Source organism: Malaclemys terrapin, chromosome 21, assembly GCF_027887155.1.
Source record: "Malaclemys terrapin pileata isolate rMalTer1 chromosome 21, rMalTer1.hap1, whole genome shotgun sequence".
Taxonomy (NCBI): Eukaryota; Metazoa; Chordata; order Testudines; family Emydidae; genus Malaclemys; species Malaclemys terrapin.
In genome coordinates, this window is record NC_071525.1 from 20,524,762 (window position 1) to 20,538,365 (window position 13,604).

Below are 13,604 nucleotides of genomic sequence, written 5' to 3' on the forward strand. Positions count from 1 at the left end.
CCTCCCAGAGCCGGGAGAGAACCCAGGAGTCCTGGCTGCCAGCCCCCCCCCCTCTAACCACTGCACCCCACTCCCCTCCCAGAGCCGGGAGAGAACCCAGGAGTCCTGGCTGCCAGCCCCCTCTGCTCTAACCCACCAGACCCCACTCCCTTCCCCCCCCCACACACACACACTCTAACCACTAGACCCTACTACCTCTTGCTCGGTGAATCCCTCTGTGTCCAGCAGCACCAGGGCCTGGTCAGGCTGAGTCGGGTGGGGCAGGCACCACACCCAGATCCCCGGGGAGCGGGGGAAACCTGTGGGGACAGAGAGGGGCACTGAGTGGGGGCTGTGGGGAGAGGGGGGTCGGGGAGGTTGTGACGAACTGGGACTGTTCTTGCTGGGGTGTGTGAATGCTGACAGGGGAGTGTGACTAGGATGGTCTGCATTGGAGGATGGGAGTCTGCCCGAGGGAACATACCTGAGCTTGTAACATGAGAACCCAGGAAGGGGTTGGAGGCCAGGTGACTCCGGGGCCCGGGAAACTGAACAAAGGCGGTGGGAGGGGTCGCTGAAGGGAGAGGGCTGGAAGCGGGCTGGAGAGATGGCTGGGAGGCAGAGATGGCTCTGACCCCCCCCCAAAGGGGGGTGGGCTGGGATGCCCTGGGACCCCAAGCTGGACCTAACTGAGGGGGGCCCTGTTGTCTGTGCCTGCAAGACCTGTCTTGGACTGTATTCCTGTCATCCAAATAAACCTTCTGCTTTACTGGCTGGCTGAGAGTCATGGTGAATCGCAGGAGGCCGGGGGTGCAGGGCCCTGAGTCCCCCAATACTCCGTGACAACTGGTGGCAGCGGTGGGATCTACTGCACCCCGTGGACGGCGCTTCCTCGGCGCTTCCTGCAGTAAGTGACTGGGGAGCAGTAAAACGAAGGGGGATTGACGGGGACCAGGCGTGCTGAAGAGTGAGAGAGAGACGGTTATTACCCCTGGGAGTGTGTGACCAGCGAGAAGGACTTTTGCAGTAACAGGGTCCCCCGGGGGGATCACAGCGAGTGGTCCCAGGGGCGGAGGAGTCTGCAGCTCGACCCTGGCAGAGAGGTGGTGACCTCGAGAAGGGCTGGCACACTAGGGGACCCCCTGGGAACTGTGGGGAGCTGTGAGCACACAGGCCGGTGAGTGGCCAGCAGGAAGATGTATGCCAAGCGGCTTAAGAGCGACCTGGTGGAGCTGTGCAAGCAGAGGGGGCTGTGCATTGGGAGGCTCACCAAAGAACAGCTCATTGCCCGGCTGGAGGCGGAAGATCGCGCGAATGAACTGATCCCTGTGTCTCAGGGAAGCAGCCTGGCAAATGCAGCGCAGGCACCAGTGTCTGTCCCAGCTGGGAGTGGTCAGCCGGCTGCTGAGGGCTTCCCGAGACCCCTCCTTCCTATGCCTAGGGGAAGGGTGGGGAGGAGCCCAGCAAATACCGAAGGCGCCGTGGCCCCCCCGGCCAGCAGGGGACCCTCCCGGCGAAGCAGCCAGCAGAGGATCCTCCCGGCGACGTTCGGCATCCGTGGAGCGGAATTGACTGGAATGGGAGAAAGAGCTAAAACTGAGAGAGCTGGAGGATCGTGAACAACAGAGACAGCATGAAGAGAGACAGCGTCAGCATGAACGGGAGGAGAATGAGAGACAGAGACAGGAGAATGAGAGACAGCATCAGCGTGAAGAGAGACAGCGTCAGCATGAACTGGAACTGGCGAGATTGAAGGGCAGCGAACCCCCGGCTGCGGTGAGTGAGGGGGGACCCAGGACTGCCCGGAGCTTTGATAAGTGCATCCTGGCCCCACGCAAGGAGGGGGAGGACATGGATGACTTCCTGGAGGCCTTTGAGACGGCCTGCGAGCTGCACCAGGTTGATCCCGCGGACAGACTCCGGGTCCTTACCCCCTTACTGGACCCCAAAGCCGTGGCATTGTACCGCCAACTGGAAGAGGCAGAGAAAGGGGACTACGAACTATTCAAAAAGGCCCTGCTACGTGAGTTTGGGCTGACTCCTGAGATGTACCGGGAAAGGTTCCGGAGTCAGGATAAAACCCCTGAGATCTCATATCTGCAACTAGCCGTCCGCATGGAAGGATACGCCAGCAAGTGGGCTGATGGGTGTGACGAACTGGGCCTGTTCTCATAGTGGTCTGTGAATGCTGACAGGAAAGTGTGCTGAAATAGTCTGCATTGGAGGATGGAATCTGCCCGAGGGCGCCCGAGGGCGCATACCTGAGTGTGTAACATGAAAACCCAGAAAGGGGTTGAAGGCAAGGCAACTCCTTAGCCCGAAAAACTAAAGAAAGGCTGTGGAAGGGGTCGCTGAAGGCAGAGTGCTGGAAGCAGGCTGGAAGGAGGCTGAAGAAATGGCTGGGAGGCAAAGATGGCTCTGACCCCCCAAAGGGGGGTGGGCTGGCATGCCCTGGGACCCCAAGCTGGACCTAACTGAGGGGGGCCCTGTTGTCTGTGCCTGCAAGACCTGTCTTGGACTGTATTCCTGTCATCCAAATAAACCTTCTGCTTTACTGGCTGGCTGAGAGTCATGGTGAATCGCAGAAAGCCGGGGGTGCAGGGCCCTGAGTCCCCCAATACTCCGTAACAATGGGGCCCAGACGAAGGAGGACCTGGTCAAACTGCTGGTACTGGAGCAACTGTATGAGCGGTGCCCATCTGACCTGAGGCTGTGGTTGGTGGACAGAAAGCCAGAGAACCCGCGACAGGCAGGCCGGCTGGCCGATGAGTTTGTAAAGAGCCGGTGAGGAGATAAAAGGGAGGAGTCCCAAAGGAACAGTCCCACCACAACGCAGAGAGAGAGTCACCATGGGACCTCCCCGTGGGAAAATACAGAAAAAACCCATCAGAGGGGAGCATCCGGCATCAGGACCATCTGACCTACTCAAGGGGACCCATGGGACATGGGCTGCTACCACTGTGGCCAAAAGGGCCACATACGGGCCCAGTGCCCTAGGCTCAGGGACAGACTGAGCAGACCGAACCCACAGAGGGTTGACTGGGTAGAGACCCAGCCCGGCGAAAGGCAGCATTCCCAGGGAAGGGGGGCTGGCAGAGTACCACCTGCTAAGGAGGGAGGAGAGCTCCAGGCCAGCTCCTCTAGGGGGCTGGATGCTCCAGACTCAGGGTTTTTGGTTTATACGGTAGGCGCGGGGCTGTCCCTCCGGAGAGAGTACCTTGTTCCCCTGGAGGTGGATGGGAGGAAGGTCAATGGATACTGGGATACGGGCGCAGAGGTGACGCTGGCCCGGCCCGAGGTGGTGGCCCCAGATCAGGTGGTGCCCAACACCTACCTGACCCTGACAGGGGTGGGCGGAACACCAGTCAAAGTGCCCGTGGCAAGGGTACACCTGAAGTGGGGGGCCAAGGAGGGCCCCAAGGATGTGGGGGTACACCCGTATTTGCCCACTGAGGTATTGATGGGGGGGGACCTGGAGAACTGGCCAAGCAACCCCCAAAAGGCACTGGTTGTGACCCGCAGTCAGAGCCGGCGAGGGGCACTGCGCCCTGGCCTTGGGGGGGGTGCCTTGCCTGAGGCGCAGGACCCTAACCTGGTGGGGAGGGAACGCCCAGGGACACGGCTCAGGGAGGCTGCAGCTTCAGGCCCAGCGGGCGAGGAAGAGCAGGTGGCCATCCCTGTCCCAGCTGCTGAGTTCCAGGCCGAGTTACAGAGAGATCCCTCCTTGCGGAAGATAAGGGACCTAGCCGACCTCAATGCGGTACAGACCATGGGACGAGGTGGCCGGAAAAGGTTCCTGTGGGAGAAGGGGTTCCTGTACCGAGAATGGGCTCCCCCAGGGAAAATGGAGTCAGGGGGGATCAGGAGGCAGCGGTACCCCAGAAGTATCGCCGCCAGCTGCTGTGCCGGGCCCATGACATTCCCCTCTCAGGGCACCAGGGAACCTGGCGTACCCAGCAGAGGCTGCTACGGAGCTTTTACTGGCCTGGGGTCTTTGTTACTGTCCGACAGTACTGCGGATCCTGTGACCCCTGTCAGAGGGGGAGGAAGGCCTGGGACTAGGGGAAAACAGCTTTAGGACCCTTGCCCAGCATAAAGGATCCTTTCCGGAGGGTGGCCAAGGTTAAAAGGGCGGCTCTAAACCAAGAGAGCCCAAAGCACAGATCTCCAGACTGGAGCGCTGGGAGAAGACCACAGCCCAGTTGGAACCCCAGAGGTATGGGGGTGGGAAAAGGGCACAGGCCGCATAAACCTTCCCACATGCGAACTGCGAGGGCCATCAAGCACCCCCGACCTAAGGGGGGGCGTAAAACTGGAGGGGCCTGGTGTAATTCTCACCAAGGAATGGGAGGGATGTGGGGGCATCCATGGGAACGGGGGTAGGTTCGAACTTCCCCAGGTCACTGGCTAAAGTGACCCCGCTCAGTTCGGTCTCGAAGGGGGGAGAGATGTGACGAACTGGGACTGTTCTTGCTGGGGTGTGTGAATGCTGACAGGGGAGTGTGACTAGGATGGTCTGCATTGGAGGATGGGAGTCTGCCCGAGGGAACATACCTGAGCTTGTAACATGAGAACCCAGGAAGGGGTTGGAGGCCAGGTGACTCCAGGGCCCGGGAAACTGAACAAAGGCTGTGGGAGGGGTCGCTGAAGGGAGAGGGCTGGAAGCGGGCTGGAGAGATGGCTGGGAGGCAGAGATGGCTCTGACCCCCCCCCAAAGGGGGGTGGGCTGGGATGCCCTGGACCCCAAGCTGGACCTAACTGAGGGGGGCCCTGTTGTCTGTGCCTGCAAGACCTGTCTTGGACTGTATTCCTGTCATCCAAATAAACCTTCTGCTTTACTGGCTGGCTGAGAGTCATAGTGAATCGCAGGAGGCCGGGGGTGCAGGGCCCTGAGTCCCCCAATACTCCGTGACAACTGGGGTCGGGGAGGTGCCGGCGGAGGATCAGGGGAGGCAGGGGTTCTGGAGGCCCAGGCGAGAGGTTGGGGAGGCCCAGGAGGGGACTTGGGGGAAGCCCAGGCGGGGGACACAGGGGAATGGTGGAGGCACAGACAGAAAGAAGGGGGAGCAATGGGGTCCCTTCACCTTCACCCTGCCCCGCCAGCCGGTCCATGAGGAAGGATTTCCCGGTGCCACAGGGCCCGAAGACGGCGAGGACGTGGAGGGGCCGGGTGAGGCCTCGGAGCAGGCCCAGGGCGGCCGGGTTCACCCGCAGGGCACCAGAGCTGGGCGCCGGCTCTACCAGGCAGACGGGCTCCATGGCGTCCGTGGGGGTCGGGCGCACAGGGCTGGGGGAGAGAAGGCAGTGTTACACCAGAGGCAGTGCAGCGGGGATGCCAGTTGGCTTCTGGAGGGGCCACGGTTGGGAGACAGCTGGGACCACCAGCGCCAGGCCCACCGCAGGGCACCCGCTCTGCACAAGGAGGGGGCAGAAAGGACCCGCTCTCCAGCCACACAGGCCTTCTGCAGGGAGCTGACTAGCCCTGTTTTAAAGAGGGGGAAACTGAGGCATGAAGCAGAGACTGGGCCAAAGACACACAAGGAGTCAATGGCAGGGCTGCAGACAGATCCCAGCCCTCCCTGCTCAAACCCATCATACCCCACTCCCCTCCCAGAGCTGAGATAGGACCCATAGCCTTTAAGGTGAGAAGGAACCATCATGATCATCTTTCTAATCTGACCTCCGGCACCTCACAGGCCACAGAACCTCACCCACCCCCTCCTGTAACAGGCCCCAACCTCCGGCTGAGTCAGTGACGGCCCCAAATCGCAGGTTACAGACTCAAGTGACAGAGACGCCACCATGGACACTAGTTTAAACTTGCAAGTGCTCCCTCCCAGAGAGGAACGTGAACCTCCCCCTGGGTCTCTGCCAACATGACCCAGGAGGAAACCCCATGGGTTCCAGTCCCCAGTCCCCCAACCCACCAGACACCCCTCCCCTTCCCGAGCTGGAATAGAACCCAGGAGTCCTGGCTCCCATCCCCCCACTCTAATCACTAAATTCCACTCCCCTCCTCGTTCTGAGAAAGAACCCAGGAGCTCTGGCTCAAACCTGGCTGGTGGCCTGCCCAAGGAGTCTCAGAGTGCAGGAAGGTCACAAATGTCCCTGGGCAGGGGAAAGCAAGGTCAGGGTTATGCAGCACGGCTTTCGCTTTCATTGCTGCGGATTCCTCTTCTCACGCACAGTGGGGCTGTGTTAAATCAGTGATCCTACAGGAGGAGGTGGGGAGCCAGGACTCCTGGGTTCTCTCCCCACTTCTTGGACAGGAATGGGGTCTAGTGGTTAGAGCAGGGAGGCCTCAGAGCCAGGACTCCTGGGTTCTAGCCTGGCTCGGGGAGGGGAGTTTGAAGCTCTGTGTTCAGCACTGCTCTGTTATTCCTCATGTCACTGTTGCCACTATCAGTAACTGAGAACGAGAAACGATTCCCCCGCCTCCGCTACTGAACAAACGCTAGACTGGCAGCCCCCCATGCAGACACCCCCTCTCCCAGCACAGGAAGCAGTCCCTCTGGGGTGGGGCAGGGTTGGTTATACGGGGACCCCTCATCCGGCGCAGGGACGTGGCCCCTCTGGGGTGGGCACGGCAGCAACTTACCACCATGACCAGTAGCACTTTGGCACAGGAAGTTAAGGGCAATGTCTTACCCGCTGACTGTGCAAAGGGAGTGAGAGGCTGAGCTGAACTGAGTGCCCCAGCGCGGGTTTAGTGGAGAACTGAGGTCAGCGCCCCAACCCGGGGAAAATGGTCCTGGCCTTGGGGCTAAGACGACTCTGTCATTTCTGCTGGGCCAGGCGGCAGCACAGCATGCTGGGAGCTGCCACCTCCATGGGCCGCTCTGCAGTGGTGCATGCTGGGAGCAGTTGCCTTCATGAGCCCCACAGAAGCAATGCCTGCTGGGAACTGTCCCCTCCCTAGGTCATGTGGGAGCAGTGCATTCTGGGAGCGCTTTACCTCCCTGGGTTCCAGCAGCATATGACACTTTCAAAGGCCAAACCTCAGATGAAGCAGTGCATTCTGGGAGCTGTCGTCCCCACAGGCTACACTGCAGCATTGCATGATGGGAGCTATTGCCTCTGGGAGCAGTGATTGCTGGCAGCCCTCACCTCCATGGGCTGCACTGGCGCATTGCATGCTGGGAACTACTCCAGCTCCATGGGCTGCACTGGCGCATTGCATGCTGGGAACTACTCCAGCTCCATGGGCTGCACTGGCGCATTGCATGCTGGGAACTACTCCAGCTCCATGGGCTGCACTGGCCCATTGCATGCTGGGAACTACTCCAGCTCCATGGACTGCACTGGCGCATTGCATGCTGGGAATTATTGCCTTGGTGGGCCCCTCCAGAGACATGTGCATCCTGGGCGATGGTACCTCTATGGGGCAAAGAGTCTGGTGGCACCTTAAAGACTAACAGATTTATTTGGGCATAAGCTTTCGTGAGTAAAAACCTCACTTCTTCGGATGCAACCTATGGGGCAGAGTTTCAGCCCCCTATTTACACAGTGGTTCAGTCCCCATCTCTACCCTTTTATCCCCCCCCAAAAAAATGGTTCTGTCCCCATTTGCACAATGGTTCATTCCTCATTAACTCCCATGTACACAAGGAAGCAGCTCTTCCTACGTTTACAATGGTTCAGCTCAGTGGCTTCCCCTTTCCTTAGATGGTTCGGTCCCGATCGCAGGAGGTTCCCTCCTCCCCTATTATCCCGTCTGAGGCGCATCCGCCGCTGATTGGCTGGCTCCCAGGGAGCGCGGGAATGGAGCGGCCGCTCGAGCCACCCTGTTCCCTGAGGGGAGCGCGAGCCTGATTAGCTGCCAAAAGGCGGGAAAAGGGTTATCGCCTCTGATTGGACACCCGCTAGAAAGTGAGACGAAAGGATTGGGGCGATTGGTCCACTCGTGAGAGGCAGCTGAAAGAGGCGCTGTGATTGGCTCCTTGGCTCCCGGGGCAGGCAGGGTTGGTTAGGTTCAGTCAGTGTAGGGGGAAGGGGCCAGCATAGAGCCCTCTGCAAATTCATGAGCCCTGAGGTACCAGGGCCTGTCCCCCATAGAGCCAGGACATTCTTCCTGCGGTCATGTCAACCCCAGTGCACAGCCAGCACTTGGCTGGCAATAGCCACCGCCCCAGGGATATCAACCCCCCACGGCAACGGCAACACCGTTCCCTGGGAGACATCCCCACACAGCCACCCCTGGCAACGTCAACCCCTGCACAGCCATCCCCCCTTGAGAGGATATCAACCTCCCATGGCGATGTCCCTGGGAGAAGTGATGTCGATGCCTCCCCTCCCCCCAAGTCACCTTACAGGAGATGTATACCCTCTCCAAAAGCCTCCCTATGGTGCCATGGGGACATGCCTACAGGAGACATGCCCCCACCAACAACCTCTCTGTGGTGACGCCAACACCTCCACCCACCGCAGCATGATTGTCAACCTGGCCACAGAAGACACCCAAACAGCCTCCTCATGGTGACCTTAACTTCCCCTCCACCTACAAACCACTGTCCTACAGAAGATGCCCCCCAGCAACCTCCTGTAGTGACATGAACTCTGCCACAGCTGCCTCATCCCAAGGGGATGTCAAACCCCCACAGCTATCCCACAGAAGACACCCCCTGACACCAACTCAGTGCCAGTGGTGCCAAACCTTCCACAGCCGTGTCACATGGAGGGGATGTCAGCCCCCCCCAAGAAACACCCCTCCAAGAGCAGCCCTGTGGTGATGTCAACCCGCCCCCCACAGCTACTCCACAGGAGACTGTCACCCCAACAGTCATCCCATCTTGACATCAACTCACCCACAGCTACTCCACAGGAGACCCCTGCCCCAACAATCACCCCATCCTAACACCAACCCCATCACAGCCACCCCACGGGAGACCCCCGCCCCAGCTGTCGCCCCATCCTGACATCAACCCCTCAACAGCTGCCTTACAAAAGATTCTTCCCTCATAGTGATGCCAGGCCACGCTAGGCCTCATGGCGACAGCAACCCCCCCCCCCTACACATCCACTCTATGGTGACTTACCCTTTCTGCCGCCCCACAGAAGAACCCTCACCCACCTAGCCACAAGTGGCACCATTCCCCATCCCCACCTGTGCCTCCTCAACAGATGCCCCGCTGTGACATCAAGGCATCCCTGGCCACCGCATAGGGACGTCAACTCCCATGCAGCCAACAGTGCCGCATTGTAACAACTACCGCCCCCTGCCTCCCACTCTCCCAACAGTGCCACCCCTTTGCCGCAGAATTGTGTGGGAGGTGGGAGGTAGCGTGTTTGGGCCAGAGTGAAAATGGGTCGGCCAGGGGTGCAGGTTGCATGGCCCATATATGATCGTGAGTCTGACACAAGCCATAACCTTGGTGCACAAGATGAGGTGGGTTGGGGGCAGAGCCTGAGGCAGAGCCCCAGGCCCCCACTTTGTCTGAGCTGAGCAGCTATGGAGATGCCTAGAGCCTGGGCTCTGTACCTGGGGTCAGGAATGGCCCTTGTGTTCACTCACTGCTCCCCCCTCAGGCTCACGGACCATGGAGGAGAGCGGCGACCCCTCCGCCACGGCAAGGCCACGCATTCAGTGCTGCCCCTCAGACTCCACCACAGATGACGGCAGTGCCCAGGACGAACGTGCCCCACCTGCCCCCACCCGCTCCCCGACCTGTGCCCGCTGCCGCAACCATGGCATCCGGGTCCTGCTCAAGGGCCACAAGAAGGGCTGCCAGTACCAGGGCTGCCAGTGTGACAAGTGCATCCTCATTCTGTACGTGCCAGGGCGTTCTCCCCACGGAGTCAGTGCTGAGCCAATACTAGGGGCACTGTGCTGCAGGGAGCAGGGTGGGGGCTCAGTAGGGGGCACCCTCCCCTGGCAGTCAGGGCTGGCCCAATGCCCCAGCGTGGTTCCGGGGGGGCTCTCCTCTGGCAGTCAGAGTTGGCCTCAATGCCCCAGCATAGGGCTGGGGGACCAGTGCTGCAGGGAGCGGGGTGGGGGGGCTCTCCCCGGCAGTCAGTCTGGCCCCAATGCCCAATATTAGGAGACACCCATGGGGGAGGTCTGGGTTTGCACTGCCTTCTCTCTGCTCCCCTACAGGCAGCGCCGGCGTGTCATGGCTGCCCAGGTGGCCCTGCGCAGGCAGCAGGAGACGGAGCTGAGGAAGCAGCTGGCCAGGGGTTTGCTGCGGCTCAGGGATGGCCGTGCCGCAGCCTCTCTGGGCTTGGCCAGTCCCTGCGAAGGGGCCAAGCCAAAGGAGCAAGCAGCCGCAGGTGTGTATCTACCCCCCACCACCTGCAGATGGGCTAATGGCCCCCTGCTCACTTCAGGACGACATCAGAGCTCACATCCAGCTTCTCTTCACACGCTCTCCTCCTTCCGCAGCCGCAAAGGAAAATGCCGAGCCAGGCTCCACGGCTGGACATCAGGGGACTGCAGGGCCTACCGACCACCAGAGTCATCAACCTGCCAGAAGGGTGATGAGGGGGAAGAGTATTGCATGTGGCCCCGAAGTGCTGGGCCTGATAGGATTGGAACTGGCGTCTCATAGAGGGGAAGGCCCCATAACCCAACACCCCCAACTCACCCAGTCCTTCTAACCCCAGTATGGATTGGAGTTGGTGCCCCATAGAGGGGAAGGCCCCACAACCCATTCCATCACCCCCCAGACCCATCCAGTCCCATTAACCTTGGTCTGGATTGTAACCAGCACCCCCTAGAGGCAAAAGGCCCCTTAATCCATTCCACATGCCCCCAGAACCATCTAGTCCTGCTAACCAAGGTGCCCCTGGAAGGGAAAGGGCCCATATCCCATTTCTCAATTCCCCTTGACGCTGCCAGTGCCCTGACGTGGGGAATTCCCTTACAGAGGGGTTTGAGCTCCTCCGTGTGATCAGGCTGCTGCATCCCAGTGTTTGCTGTTTCCAAGCAGCTGCCTGTTTCCTGAGTCGCATGCACGTGTCCTCTGCATTGCTTTCTAGGAAAGTCCTTGGCTGCCTCTTCCCCACCAGCCTGAGGTGACTCAGCTGCCCTGGCCCCTTGGAGAATGCCAGCCACCCTACGCACCTTGGTTCCTGCCAACTCTTCCCCTGCCACCACCCGTCCTCTGCCAGGCATTGCCCCAGGAGCCCCCCCTTTGCTTCTCAGCTCACCCAGGTGGGTCATCTCAAGGATGACACGAATACAAGCCCCGGGGCCTAAGTGCCCTCTGGTGTTTCCTTGTCTCTTTATGATGCAGGATGAAAGGTTACAGACAGGGCGGGGAGGATTGGGCTGGACTCAGGGGCTCACTGGTCTGATCTGGGGGTCAGGGCTATGGAGGTGCTGAGATACTGAGGTGGCAGGGATAGTGGGAGGATACCAGGCCGTGGGTCTGACCCGTCACAGCAGGAAAAGGGAGTAATACCTGGCTAGCCGAGGCCACTGGCCTGCTCTGCGGCGAGGGATACTGAGCTAGATGACTCTGTGGGTTCTGTCAGTGCGACAGCTCCTCTGTAAAGCTGGGCACAGCCCGGCTGCGGCTGTGCAACTCTCCTTAGCCGGGAGGAGAATGCATCACCTTGTCAACAGTGCCCCGTAGCCACAGGTGCCTCCACCGCTAGCCGCTCAGCTCTGACTGACATCAGCTCGTATTTCTCTGGCAGGTTGTGATGGCAGCAAGGTGACACATGCCCCAGAGGGTCTCGTGGCAGTCCCAGGACGGCTGCTCCAGCAGGCACCAAGCCCCCCCTGGTTCCCACCAGCAGCCTCTGCATCCACTGAACTGCTTGGGTGTGTATTTCTGCAGGGCCAGCAGCCCTGGCTGGAGCACGTTCACAGCGTGTAAAAGAAGCAACCAGAAATCGCATGGGAAACGACTTCTGAATTGGAGTATTTCAATATCTGCGGGCTGGAGGCAGCCTAAGATACTCCAGAGCCATCCCCTTTTCTGCCTGGTCCCACTAAACGCCAGCCTAGACCAGTCCTACTCTGTAAGCAGCAAACCCAACACCTGCCCCCGGAACAGAGCTGTGTGGTGAGAGAGCAGCCATGTTTACACATACCAATAGCCACACGTCTGGTTAATCACACATGGGGAGGGCTTGGGGGCTAGCCAGAGGCTAAGGCAATCCACCTATTGGTCCCTGTGGTGAAGACAGGGGGCCTCCATCAACTTTCAACCCTCAGTGCAGGTGTAGCAGTGCCACCAGCCTGATCTAGTTTCAGGCTAGCAGCTGCCTCAGTTCCCCCTCATGCAGGTTGGATCTCCCAATTATCCAGCCTGCTTTGGCTGCTGCAGCTTCTTCATTCTGCAGCTAAGACATACAAGAAACAAGTCCACCCCTTCCGGGGGTTCAAAATAAGGGCTTGTCTACACTGGCAAGTTTTGTCGATGAAACTAATATCAACATGAAAAAATCAACAAAAGCAAAGTCGCCAAAGCGAGTCTACATTTGCGCCCCCGTCAACAGATCATGTCCACATTCGGGGCACCATTATCGACAGTGTGAGCAATGCACTGTGGGTATGTATCCCACAGTGTCTGGTGACACCATCTGTCGCTAGGTGTTGTAGGAAGGTGGAAACGGAGCACGGCGCATCCTGGGATGTGCAAAATGTCCCGTCATGCACCGCGTTGTGTCCCAGACCTCCAATGGCTTCTGGCTTCCTTTTGCGCCATTTTTCCAATTGTCAGTCTTTATAGTGCGCGCCAGCATCTGCAGTGAGAGAGGATGGATCCCGCACTTCTCTCCTATGTGCTGTTAACTGTCGTGAAGACATCGCGCATGGCAGTAGAGTTACTCGCAAAGTTACTGACAGAGGATGAATCGCAGGCACCCGAGTGCGATATGGACAGCAGCAACTTATCAGTGCTTTTGGCATTCACAGAGCAGCTGCATATGGTAGACTGTCGCTTTCGGGCTAGGGAAACAAGCACTGATTGGTGGGATCGCATTGTCATGCAGGTGTGGGATGAAGACCAGTGGGTACAGAACTTTCGGATGCATAAAGCAACCTTCCTGGAGCTGTGCTGAGCTGACCCCCAACCTGCGGCACAAGGACACCAGATTGAGAGCTGCCCTTTCGTCAGAGAAGTGTTTTGCAATCGCTGTGTGGAAGCTAGCAAATCCAGACTGCTACCGGTCAGTCGCAAATCAATTTGGAGAGGGGAAGTCCACTGTTGGGGCTGTATTACTCCAAGTGTGCAGGGCAATAAATCGCATCCTACTGCGGAGGACCGTGACTCTGGGAAATGTGCATGAAATAGTGGCTGGCTTTGCAGAGATGGGTTTCCCTAACTGTGGCGGGGCGATTGATGGCACACACATTCCAATTTTAGCGCCAGACCACCTCTGAGTACATCAATAGGAAGGGATACTTCTCCATGGTGTTGCAAGCGCTTGTGGATCAACGGGGGTGTTTCACGGACATCAGAGCAGGCTGGTCTGGAAAGGTGCATGACGCACGCATCTTCAGGAACAGTGGCCTGTACAGAAAGCTGCAGGCGGGGAATTTCTTTCCAGACCTCAAGATCACAGTGCGGGATGTGGAAATGCCCATAGTAATCCTGGGAGACCCAGCTTACCCCTTACAGCCCTGTCTCAGGACAGCAGCAAGGAGCGTTTGAACAGGCTGAGCAGGCACTGCATGG